Source organism: Eucalyptus grandis, chromosome 1 (genome assembly GCF_016545825.1).
Source record: "Eucalyptus grandis isolate ANBG69807.140 chromosome 1, ASM1654582v1, whole genome shotgun sequence".
In the NCBI taxonomy this organism is placed as follows: Eukaryota; Viridiplantae; Streptophyta; class Magnoliopsida; order Myrtales; family Myrtaceae; genus Eucalyptus; species Eucalyptus grandis.
The window spans coordinates 33,411,346-33,423,279 of NC_052612.1; the positions used below are offsets into that span (position 1 = coordinate 33,411,346).

General features: G+C 38.3%; 1 pseudogene; it reads right to left on the bottom strand.

The window, feature by feature from the left end:
- Positions 1–274: 274 nt before the first annotated feature.
- LOC104455747 lies at positions 275–6,698 on the bottom strand (annotated as a pseudogene).
- Between the last annotated feature and the right edge of the window lie 5,236 nt (positions 6,699–11,934).

Below are 11,934 nucleotides of genomic sequence, written 5' to 3' on the forward strand. Positions count from 1 at the left end.
CTCAAATCAGCGTTGAATTTCCCAAGAGTACTCTGTTTCATTACGCATTTTCTAAAATCAGTATGCAGACTCGAAGTTTATTAACATAAAATAACCAATCATGTAACTTTTCCTTTGTCCCATCCCCAAGCATCATACAGTCACTTCCTTATTCTTTCCTTTTATAAGCACAACTTAGGACACTAAATCGAAAGCCAACTGCGTAAAAAAAAGGCTCATTCGCAACCTATCGAATCGGAGAAACCATGAATATCACCACCCAGAAGAGCACGGTTCAAGCGGTCTTCAAGAACTCCATGGTGGAAGTGTTGAAAGCGCGACACATGACTCGGAAGCCTTGAAACCCCGCCTCTTTGGCCAAAGCCTCGAACTCCTTCTCCGTCCTCTCTTTCCCGCCCGCATAATGGGCCAACATGACGTAGTCCATGTGGATCACTCCCATGGTCGCTAGTTTCAAGTCCAAGTACACAGGGAGTATGTATTCTGCAACGATCGCCCTCCCATTTGCTGGAAGTGCATCATAGCAGTTCTTTAGGAGCTTTGCGCAATGTTCATCACTCCAATCATGGCATATCCACTGCAAGAAAGTAACATGCCTTTTATGAAGCAATCTATATTTAACTCTAATCAGTAACTACTTTTGGCCTTGCCAAGAGACCAAAATGAAAAAAAGGGAAACGGCAACAAGCCTTGTCCTAGTACTTCCTGAAAATTTCAACTTCAGGAACAGAGACATCACTCTGACCTTCATGAAAACGGCATCTGCCTTTGGAACGCTCACGAACATGTAGCCTCCAGGATAGAGAGAAAGGGAGGTGAGCCGAGGGAGAGAGAGAGGGAAATTTGAGAGAGGGAGAGGGAGCGTGCGAGAGAAGAAGAGGAGGTCCGTTCACCGCCGCTCGTTCGCCGTCGTTCCTTCGCTGCTTTGCCCGCCGTTTGTTGCTATTTTGTGCTTAAATTCGAGGCAAGTGAAGTCCTAAAACCTACCCTTTGCATTGCTGTGTGTATGTGTAGTAGATGGTAAGTCTTGGTTGTGGTAGATGGGATGAATTTTCGGAGCTATGGAGAGAGACTCGTTGGCCATGCATGCTGTTTCTGGAAAGACCAGTCCGACCATCCATGAGTTTGTGTGCTGCATGTGACTTTTTAGTCGGAATCTTGCTTCGATTTCTTCATGAAAGTTGTAGAAAACACATTGAAAAATAACATACTAAAATTTGAGGCAAAACGAACAAGAAATGTTCAGTGAAATTTTTTTTTCTTTGGAGAGACTAGATCTGGAATTCGTTGTGCTAACCTTCAGTGGTTTCGTGGTCTGTAAAGTAACATTCTTATGGAAATCTCACTTTGATCTCTAAAAAAAAGTTGTAGTAAACTTCTTGAGGTAGAACATATAAAAAATTTAGAGAAAATGAACAAAAATAGGTCGGTGAAGTCGTTGTCTTTTGAAGAAACTGGATCTGGGAAAAACGCTGCTTTGACCTAGTATGATTTCGGGATTTTTTTTATAAAATCATACAGTTAAAATTTGATCGTGTGTACTTATTGAAAGTTGTAGGAAAAATTCTAAGGAACAACATACTGAAATTTCAGAGTGAATAGACCAGTAATGACGAAGGAAACGATTTTTCTTCAACACGAATAGATCTGGAAAACGATACCGAGAATAGGAAAAGTAAATCGATTTTATATTTTAGTACAGAACGAATTGGACTATGATTTATTCATGAAACTTGTATTTCTAGGTCTTAAATATAGCGTGTCCAAATTTCAGAATTTTCTGAGTTTATTTAAGGGTTTAATCGAAATTGTTTTCAAAACTGTGCATGGATGATGTTAAAATCCTTTTTCGGTGATGCATGGACCTGTACGTATTCTGTGAAATCTTGTTTGATATGGTGTTCTTCACGAAATGTGTTTTCTTAGATCTTATCTACAATATGTTAAATTTTCAGAGTTAATTTTCATCGTTTACTAATTTTTCAGAATTTTTCATAAACAGCACGCATGCTATTTAAGCTGAAAAACTGTTCTATTTACAGGTTATTGATTTGCTACTTGGATGATCATTCGTGCAATGATGTGGTGACATTCATGCATATTACATCAAAAGATTTATGGATTTTCATGAATTCAATGAAGTTTCTCAAAACCATTGCATCAAATAATATTTTTCCCAATGCATATTATATGATTTTAAAAAGGCTGATTCCAATCATTAGCATTATTGCATCAAATGCCATGTTGAAATTGAGATACATGTATAAATGTAAATTGGGATAGTAACAAGACCGTCGGAGGTGTGAGCCGACAATGCCTCGAGAGTGTCGGGATGCCCGGAATGTGGGGGTGCCGGATGCCCGATTGTATTACGATACATGCCCGAATGTCTTCGGGAGTTTCGAGATACCCGGTGGTATACGGTACGTAATTTCAGGGGGAATGCCTGGTGGTATGGTGGTATGTAATTCCGGAAGCCTTGGAGGTGTGTGCCGAGAGGATACCTCGTGATGCCAATTAGGATACGAGATGCCTGGAATACGGGAGTGCTGGATGCTCAGTTGTATTTTGAATACATGCCCGGAGGTTCCTCGCGATGCCTGGTTGGATGCAAGTGATAAAATGTGGGATGCAAACATTGGTTATTGGAAAGAAAAACTGATGAGATCCTTGTGAAAGATAAGAATTGAAAATGAATCATGTGCATGGGTGTATGCATATGGCATGATGCATGATTTGCTTATGAAAGTAAATTAATGTTATTTGATATTGAAAATGCGATCATGAAGGCATGAATAGATCTCATGGTGATGTATACTTGATAGTATGGATGATATGAATCATGGTGGTATATGCACGATGGCATGGTGAGATATGCACGACTGCATGGTGGTATATGCACATATGGCATGGATATGCATGAATGCTTGATGATGAGTGCATGGTGGTATATGCACATATGGCATGGTGATATATGTATGAATGCTTGATGATGAGTGCATAAGCATGAATGCTTGATGATGAGTGCATGGTGGTATATGTACATATGGCATGGCGATATATGTATGAATGCTTGATGATGAGTGCATGGTGGTATGTGCACATATGGCATGGTGATATATGCGTGAATGCTTGATAATGAGTGCATGATAATATATGCACATATGGTATGATGACATAGGCATGGCTGCAAGGTAAGTTATGCTTGAATTCATGAATGATATGTGCTTTGTTATGATGCCTTGATTGTTCTGTGTGACGCAATGAGTAGTTTGGTGGATCTTTACTGCTGAGTGGTTATACTCACCCCTCTTGGGGACTAACATTTCAGATTAGATAAGATACCTCTGTTGCCACTGCCACCGGTAGATGGATCAAGTGGTTGGATATGACTGCGAGGAGGAGGATAGCAAAGAAAGGAACTTTTGGACGCCAACACTGATCGATGACTGTTGGAGGAGATGCCGGTCATCTTTTGAAGTATAGCCGAGTATAGAAGACTACGGCATTTTGATGTACCGACTAATGATGTCCATCAAGTTATGTAAATAAAAGTGTACGGTTTTAGCTTATATAAAATGTTTAGTTGGTGCGCATCGTTTTCTGAATATAGTGAAGGGAGTTGATGGATGTGCTTCCGCTATATGAATTGCGCAAGGGACCGATTAAAAAAAAAATGTAAACTCCCAGGTTGTATGGACCCGCTGCAATTGAAATGGTATCGGAGTGACATGTTATTAGGAAAAGTGAAAGGTAAGCGAACTGTGGCGACCTTAACGGATCGGGGCCATTGAGGGGTGCCACATGTTTTGCTCGTTTTTGTGATTTTTGGTTCGGTGAAAGTGGATTTTGATCACATATTTGGATTCTACTAATTGAAATGAAGATTTTTATGGGTGGTGTGCCTCCAGATGAGGTCGGAAACCGCCTCCATGCGCCAAGACGGTGTTGGGAGTTGGCGCTACTTGCCATCGTGTGGGCTCACATGCTTGACGCGTGACCGCCTAGGGTGGTAGGTGACGTCATCAATGACATCACCCATTGACTCACCGCACCGGCATGACTATGATGACGTCACACAGCTTGATGACATCATCGATGACATCATTCCCAGTGGATTGACCCAACTCGGTGGGTTGTTGACCAGTTGACTCGACTCGGGTTGATCGTTGATTGGTTGGACCATTGGTTAGTCAGATCTATATGACTTGGTCAAATTGATTTCAAGCCAGCTCAAGAGGGCAAGCGCGTGGACTTCACGTGCCGCGCATTCCAGCAACACATGAGGGCGCGTGTGGCGTTTGTTTGGTGTGTAGTTTGCACTGTTGTGCTCGTATGGAAGTTCTCTATACTATGATGCGTTTATTTTATATGTTTGATGATTTTATGGATATGAAAATACATGTGGAACCTTAAGGTACGTGATTTTTGAGGTATTTTTGCGTATTTTTCATGTATTTCTTTATGGTTTTAAGAATACTTTGCGAGCTCATATGTATATTATCACATAAAGATTTTGTAGAGTATTGATTCATTAATCACATGTATAAGGTTTAACATGTGTTAATAAATGGAATAAATATGATTGGCATAACATGTGATTTTAGTGACGAATTGCCTCTGTCATCAGGTCTAAAATCACATGTATAAGGTGAATGTGAGTCATAAAGTTTATATCCCTGATATGAGAGAATTTCAATGATTTAATTGGTTTGTGACCGCCAAAGCGGCATACTTGATTGGATTTGAGAAATATCAGTATGATATCGTGATGGGATGTCTCTTATTCTAATGTGTGGTCATACTCCCAAAGGAGATGATTGTGTATTAGTTTATGAAAGGATGCACGCACATCATATGGTTGAGGAATGATTGACCCTAGTGGATAATAGATTCTCCTGACAGATGTCATGTGGAGAGTATACAATTGCATGTCATGTATTATGCCTAAATGTGTTTATATGATGATGCATGTAGCTCTCGGGATGTGTACTCATAAGGTTTTCAAGTTACACAGTACTCACATGATGCCAATTGTATATGCTGCTTGTTATTAAGTTATATTCTCTGTAATGGCAACTCCATTGTGATTGAGATTTTTACTGGGTCAAATTTTAAATAGTGAAAAGAGGATTTTCTATTTGGGATGAAGCTTGTAGATGTTCGTATTGCTCTTACTGAGAATAAGTTGGCAATCTCACCGTTAGTGACATGGAACTAGAAAGTATCTTTTACTGCTTGGGAAAAGCGAAATTAAATTTGTCTATTATCCATGAGGCTTTCCATTTAGAAACACTTGAAAATGGTTTACCAGCTGACTGCACTACTAAAAGGATGATGAAAACCTTAGTGGATTGTGTCTTGTCTAATGCCAAGATTGAGATAATGCAAGGACTCTTCAACATAAGGTGTAATAGTTCTAATGAGGTTAAGGATTACGTTCTAAAGATGGTAGACTTGAAGTCCCAAATCATACTCATAAAGGAACTCATGAAACCACCAATCATTGTGACAATCTAATCTCAAGATAACACTCTTTAAAAGACATTGTGTCATTTACTACTTTTATGGAAAGAAATGACATATAAGGAGCACTGTAATGAATATAAAACTTGGTTATCCAAGCGTGAGTTTGAAATTGATGATTCCTTGGCATTCATTTATGAATCCAATTCCTATCAAAATCTCATTTGGTTCTTGGTAGTTCGATAGCGGTGCAACAAATTATGTTGTTTATCATTAGGGGATTCATAAATCTAAGGAAGCCAAATAAGGATGAATCATAACTCATCATGAGAAACAATATTTAAAGTCGATTTAGTGGGAGATGTTGTTTTGATTCTAGATTTTGGTTTGCATTTAATGTTGAGAAACACTTTTATGTACTTTCCTTTAGATGAAACTCAGTTTCCATATCATGTCTGGAAGTGTGTGGCTACTCTTTTGAAGTAAATAACAATGTTATTTTTATGTTTTTCAATCCAAATAAAATTGGGTGATGTAATATATTGAATAGATTGTACCAATTGTGTTAATCTCCTAACATTATGTACGTTACTTATGTCGTTTAAAAGATTGTTTCTAATGGATCTTTACCTAAGGAACAATCTTATACATTGTAACATGAGTCTTGATCATATGTTTAGGGAAAGAGTATAAAGATTGATAATGTTGATATTTTGTCTACTTTTAAAAATCACCTAAAGACTTGTGTAGACTGTTGTAGAAGTAAGATTATTAAGATAAACAAGAAAGCTGCAGTCTGAAGTCTTGACCTATTAGAGATCATTCACTCTGTCCTGGTCGATCAAGTTGAGTGGAGCAATGGAGACGCCATCCTCATTCTTGACCAAGAACTTGCACACCGGAGTTAAACCATAAAGCCGCTCAATCTCGCCGTCAGGGAGGTCGCAGAGGGTGCACGTGAGCACAGAACAGCTGGCCAGTAGCCGAAAGATCCGGTCAAGCAGGACTGGGGCGCCAGGGTTCTGGGTTGGGAGCTGGGATGCAACTTCGCGTGGGGAAAGGTAAGCACTTGGCCGGCCTTGGCCATGACCTCGAGGAGGTCGAGCTTGATGGCTGCACTGAGGACCTTGGGGAGAACGGACGTGGTCGCCAGCTGCATGGTGAAGAGGTTCGCCTCCTCGTCCAAGACTTTGTATCGGGGTCATCTGGGTCTCAGATGCTGCTGAACCCATTTTGTATTGAGGAAGGAAAGCAAAGGAAAAAGAAGGAGAGTGCTATTTCATTTTCATTGACCAGAGCTTACTTATACAAGCGGGGAAAAAATAACTTCGACCACAGGTAATTCAACTTCAATTGAATTCACATTAAGATTTCAAAGTTATAGCATCTAAACGGAATCCATCAAGCTATTACCTGCGGAATAATTTTTCTCGGGCACGGTACGGTGCACACAATTTTATAAGCCTTCAATTAAATCTTCAGTACTCACTCCACTCGCACATGCTTTTTCACTCACACCACTCACCTCACGCTACGCTCACTACTACACTATAATCTATGCTTTCTTACTGTACACCCACATACTCTCGACGTGGACATCCTGTATTACATACACTCTATTCTTTCCTTTCCTCTCTATAACTCTGCATGCACGTTAAGGTGGGCTGCCCACTCATAAGAGAGATTCCCACCGACTAGTACGCTGCCTACTTATAGAGAGATCTACATTGACTAGTGCGGAAGAAGTGTTCTGCAATACTGCAACGTGGACTCACCGACAATTACAAATATTCACCTCCCTTAAGTCATTCTCATGCACACAACTCGACTAACAGTAAGGCCTTGTTTTGTAACCATTCTCTACCTCTATTTTTTTTTTCTTCTCAAATTAGAAGAAGTATAGAAATTTATTTGGTTACATCGGCTAATTTTTATATTCCTTGAAGCATATCAGTGGCTAAGATATAAATTTGGAATAAAAATAAGAAGTACAAAAAAATTACTTTTTTGTTTGTGGGAATAATTTATAAAATAAGGTCACTTTTTTCCCTTGCTCCTTCTTCCTCCTTTAGTTGGTCATTAGGTCTTGACGATGGGCTACAATCAGCTAGAGACGAAAGCTGACGGGGTTAACCTCGCTAGCCCTCATCTTTGGCCAGTCGTTGGCCATCACCGAGGCTTGGCAACTGGCTAGAGAAGGAAGAAGAAAAGAGGAAAATATAAAAGAAAAAATTTTAAAAATTAGAAAAATATAACAAAATTATCAACAAACTAAAGAAAAATTCAACGTTATAAAAAAAAAAAAAATTGAGAGTTGTAATAAATGCATAGTCATACTAAATGCATTTCTATTATTTTTCTATTTTATGAATAGAAATTTTATGTACCAAATGTGTTTTTATATTCAGAAATTAGTTTAGGGAGTAAAAATGGAATAAATAAATAAATAATTTTTTAATATAAATTATTATCGAGAACAGACATGTTCTTGAATGCACTTCAATAAATTTCAACACCACAAACAACTACTTATTCTAGATATTTAGACCTAAATTAATATAGAAAAAATGGAATTTTGAAGAATCTAGAGGAGGAAGGGAGGGAGGGAGGGAGGGGGAGGGGGAGAGGAGACGATGTTTCTCTAAGAAGCATTGACACTCTACCAAAGCCTTCATATCGTGTTGGACACTCGACATGTGTTCGACACTCTCGGATACTTTCCGACACTCAATCAACACATGTCGAAAAATTTGACACCTAGTCAACTTTCTCGACACTCTTTGACATTTGAATTGGAATTCCGATATGCGAGTTTCCAACATATGATTTCGACATGTGAGGTCAATTTTAAAAATTTTCAATAAATGATGAGTTAAAATGTATATATGTGAAAATAATAAAAATAATAAAAATAATAAATGGAGAAAGAAGAAAAACCTAATATTCTCTTCTCTTTTGACTCTTACTTCTTATGATATACAATTCAACCCCAATTTTTTTTTTCTCTTCTCTTCTAATACATTAGGTTGTGTTTAGTGGTTAGGATAAAATTCAAGATAGGAAAAAATTTATCATATTTTGCATTTGGTGCCTACTCAAGATAGGATAATGTAACATCTTCGATTCTGACCTCGTAAGGATCGATCATAAGATCTTGAATGGATTGACCATGGGCCATTGGCCATGGGATTTATCGGTTCGATCAGTAAGGCATCAAGGATCCGTCATGGTTCAACCGATTGACCGACCAACCACGAACTGTTCGAGGTGTCGGCCATGAATTATCTATTGACTATACCAATGGGATAGGATCACTAGCTCATAAGATGACCTTTTGATCATGAGGATTGATCACGAGATGATTTTGGATCGACATATGATCATGGGTCAATCCAATTGGTCATAGTGCCTAGTCGCAAGTGATTTCGCTTGGTTATGCACCGATACATGGATGATCCAACTTGACCAAATGCAATCGTCTTTTGACCAAAAATGTATCATTCCCTATTTAATTCTTAGTGATCAGAAAGGAACCTTGAATTGGTGATATCCGATCATGGATCGGTAATGCACCGACCATGAACCATACGGATGGCTCAAGTATCAACCGGAATGAGCTCAAGGATAGACCCGGCTATTCCGTCACTAATTCTAAGGTCCATGAGTACCTTGGCTTAGTGCTAAGCCATAGGTAGCCTTAGGATTGGCCTTGAACCCATCCAAGGACAATCAACCCTTTAAGCCGATCGACTGTCCAAAGGAATGGTTTGGGCGAGCATGGGGCATGATGGCCAAACCTCAGGTGTACGTGGTTTGGTTTTTTGAGGTGTATCTAATGATCCCTTCTCTGGCCCTGGAACCAACTTAGATGACGAAATTCTTTAGACCACATTCTTGAGGAAGAAAATGACAAAATAGAGAAAACTCTAGAGCACCATAAGTTCTTCAAGAGGTAGGATGACTCATCATCCTACATAGATTTTTCTAGATTTGGCCATAATTACCAAAGATCTACCTTGGAGATCAAGCAAGGAATCTAGGCCAAATGTCCTAATGAAAATAAGACATCTTGAGCATACGATGGCTAGCCTATGGCCTAGATGCTAGCTCATCTTTTTAGAGTGCCACTTATGCATAATGACCTATCCCTTGATAATGAGCAACGTGCTCTTGTGGCCCAATGAAATGGAGACAAATAAAGCTTCAATTAATGACACTAGGTCATTAGATCTCCACCTCATATGCCTAAGTATCTATCCGAAGATTTGGTAATGATGGCTTGAGATTTACCTTGGAGAAAAAGTTGGTAATTCATGCTTAGATGTCCTCTAGAATCTTAGGCTATAATGACCCTAAAATATAGCATTGGTGAACAAGGCATATGATTAAGTATATAGGTAGTAGTTAACAAAATAATGAACGTAGTGGAGTTCATCTAAGTAGGAGGAATATGAGAAGTAATAAATTAAATTCAGCTTAGTCTCAATTACAACTACATGATGAGACGATATGATTATTATCTAATCCAAGTGGGAGTATAATGGAGAATAATGCGCAAAGTATATAATCTCTCATATGATGAACAAGTTGCATAAGTATTCATTGTCGACGTTTTGACATTAAAGGGAAAACTTTCATGGTCACTTGACAAGATGAAAATGAGTCAAGGAATGTAAATAAGGCTTTAAATTATCCTAATAAGAAAAAATGGATGCATGCAATGGAAGAAGAAATAGAGTCAATGAAGTCAAACTATGTGTGGGAATTGGTTGATATTCTAAAAGGATGCAAAACTATTGAGAACAAGTAGGTTCTCAAAATAAAGTATAAAACAAATGGCTCAATAGAGATATAAGATTCTCCTTATGGTGAAGGGATATAATCAACATGAATGAATGAATTAAAAAGAAACTTTTTCTTTTGTAGTGAGATTTACTTTAATTTGCCTTATTCTAACAATTGTGACTAGTATGGATCTTGAACTATATTAAATGAATGTAAAGACTGTTTTTTTTTTTAGTAGAGAATTAGAAGAAAAAATTTATATGGAACAACCCATTGATTTCATTTTGAAATGCCAAAAACAAAATGTATGTTGACTTTTGAAATCAATATATGGCCTTAAGTAGTCATCGAGACAATGATATATACATTTTCATAATGCCATAATGACATATAATTTTACAATAATTGATGATAATCATTGTGTATATATCAAAAGATCCAAAGATCAATTTGTGATCATATTATTATATGTTGATGATATATTGATTATTGAAAGTAATATGGAATTTGTTAATATTGTTAAAAGTTGATTATCTTCCAATTTTGATATGAAAGACATGGGTGAGGCTGCATATATTATTGAGGTTAAGATTTCAAGGATCTTTTGATCAATGTCTCTTTCGTAAGAAACCTATATAAACAAAGTTCTTAAACAATTTCATATGCAAGATTGCAAACCCATAGATATCCCTATTGCAAGAGGTGAATGATTGAGCAGTAGATTGTGTCCAAAGACTCTACAAGAGAAAGAACAAATGCAACATATTCCTTTTGCTAGTGCTAAGCTTAATGTACGTTATGATGTATACAAAACCTGACATATATTTTGCAATTGGAATGGTAAGTAGGTACCAATCCAATCTAAGTCAAGCACATTGAAAAGCCGTCAAAAGAATATTGAGATATCTAAAAGGGAATTGCTGATTACTCACTGAGTTATCAAGAAAAGGATTTACAGCTTGAAGGCTACTTTGATACTGATTGGGGGGAGATTTAGATGAAATGAAATCTACCTATGGATTTGTTTTCTTACTAAATAATGGCACCATATCTTGGAACAATAAGAAACAAACTTGTATTGCCTTGTCTACATTGAAAGCCGAGTTTGTGACATTATCAGCAGCAATACAAGATGATATTTGGCTTAAGAGAATTTTGGATCATTGATGTGTTATTGAGGATGCTTCACACTTATTGTTGATTTATTGTGATAGCCAAGCAGCGATAGCCTATATCAATGACCCAAAATATCATAGCAAGACCAAATATATAGATACTAATTAGGCTTAACTAATCTACCCTTAAGTGCAATTAGCCCCCTAATTAGAGTTTAGGACGTTAACTCACCAATTAAGTGAGCTAACGAGTCCACGGAGACAGTACCGTGACGGCAACTAAAACCCGAGCCTACAACGACACCAAGGAGGCTAGGAAAGGGTTGAAAAATGCCTTGCAGCTCACTACTTGAGCTGTTAGGCTCGGTCCTACAAAGGGCTAAACTGGTGGGTTGGCGGAACCAGACAATTGTCTGAGGTGGCTGGCGGAGTTGGATGATGCTGGCGGGGCTAGTGACTGGCCTAGACGTGGCTAGCATGAGCGGCAACGGGCGGAGGCAATCGACGAAGGAGCTGGTCAATGGGGTTGGCAACTCAGGTAGGCTAGCGGACGAAGGAGCGAAGTCGA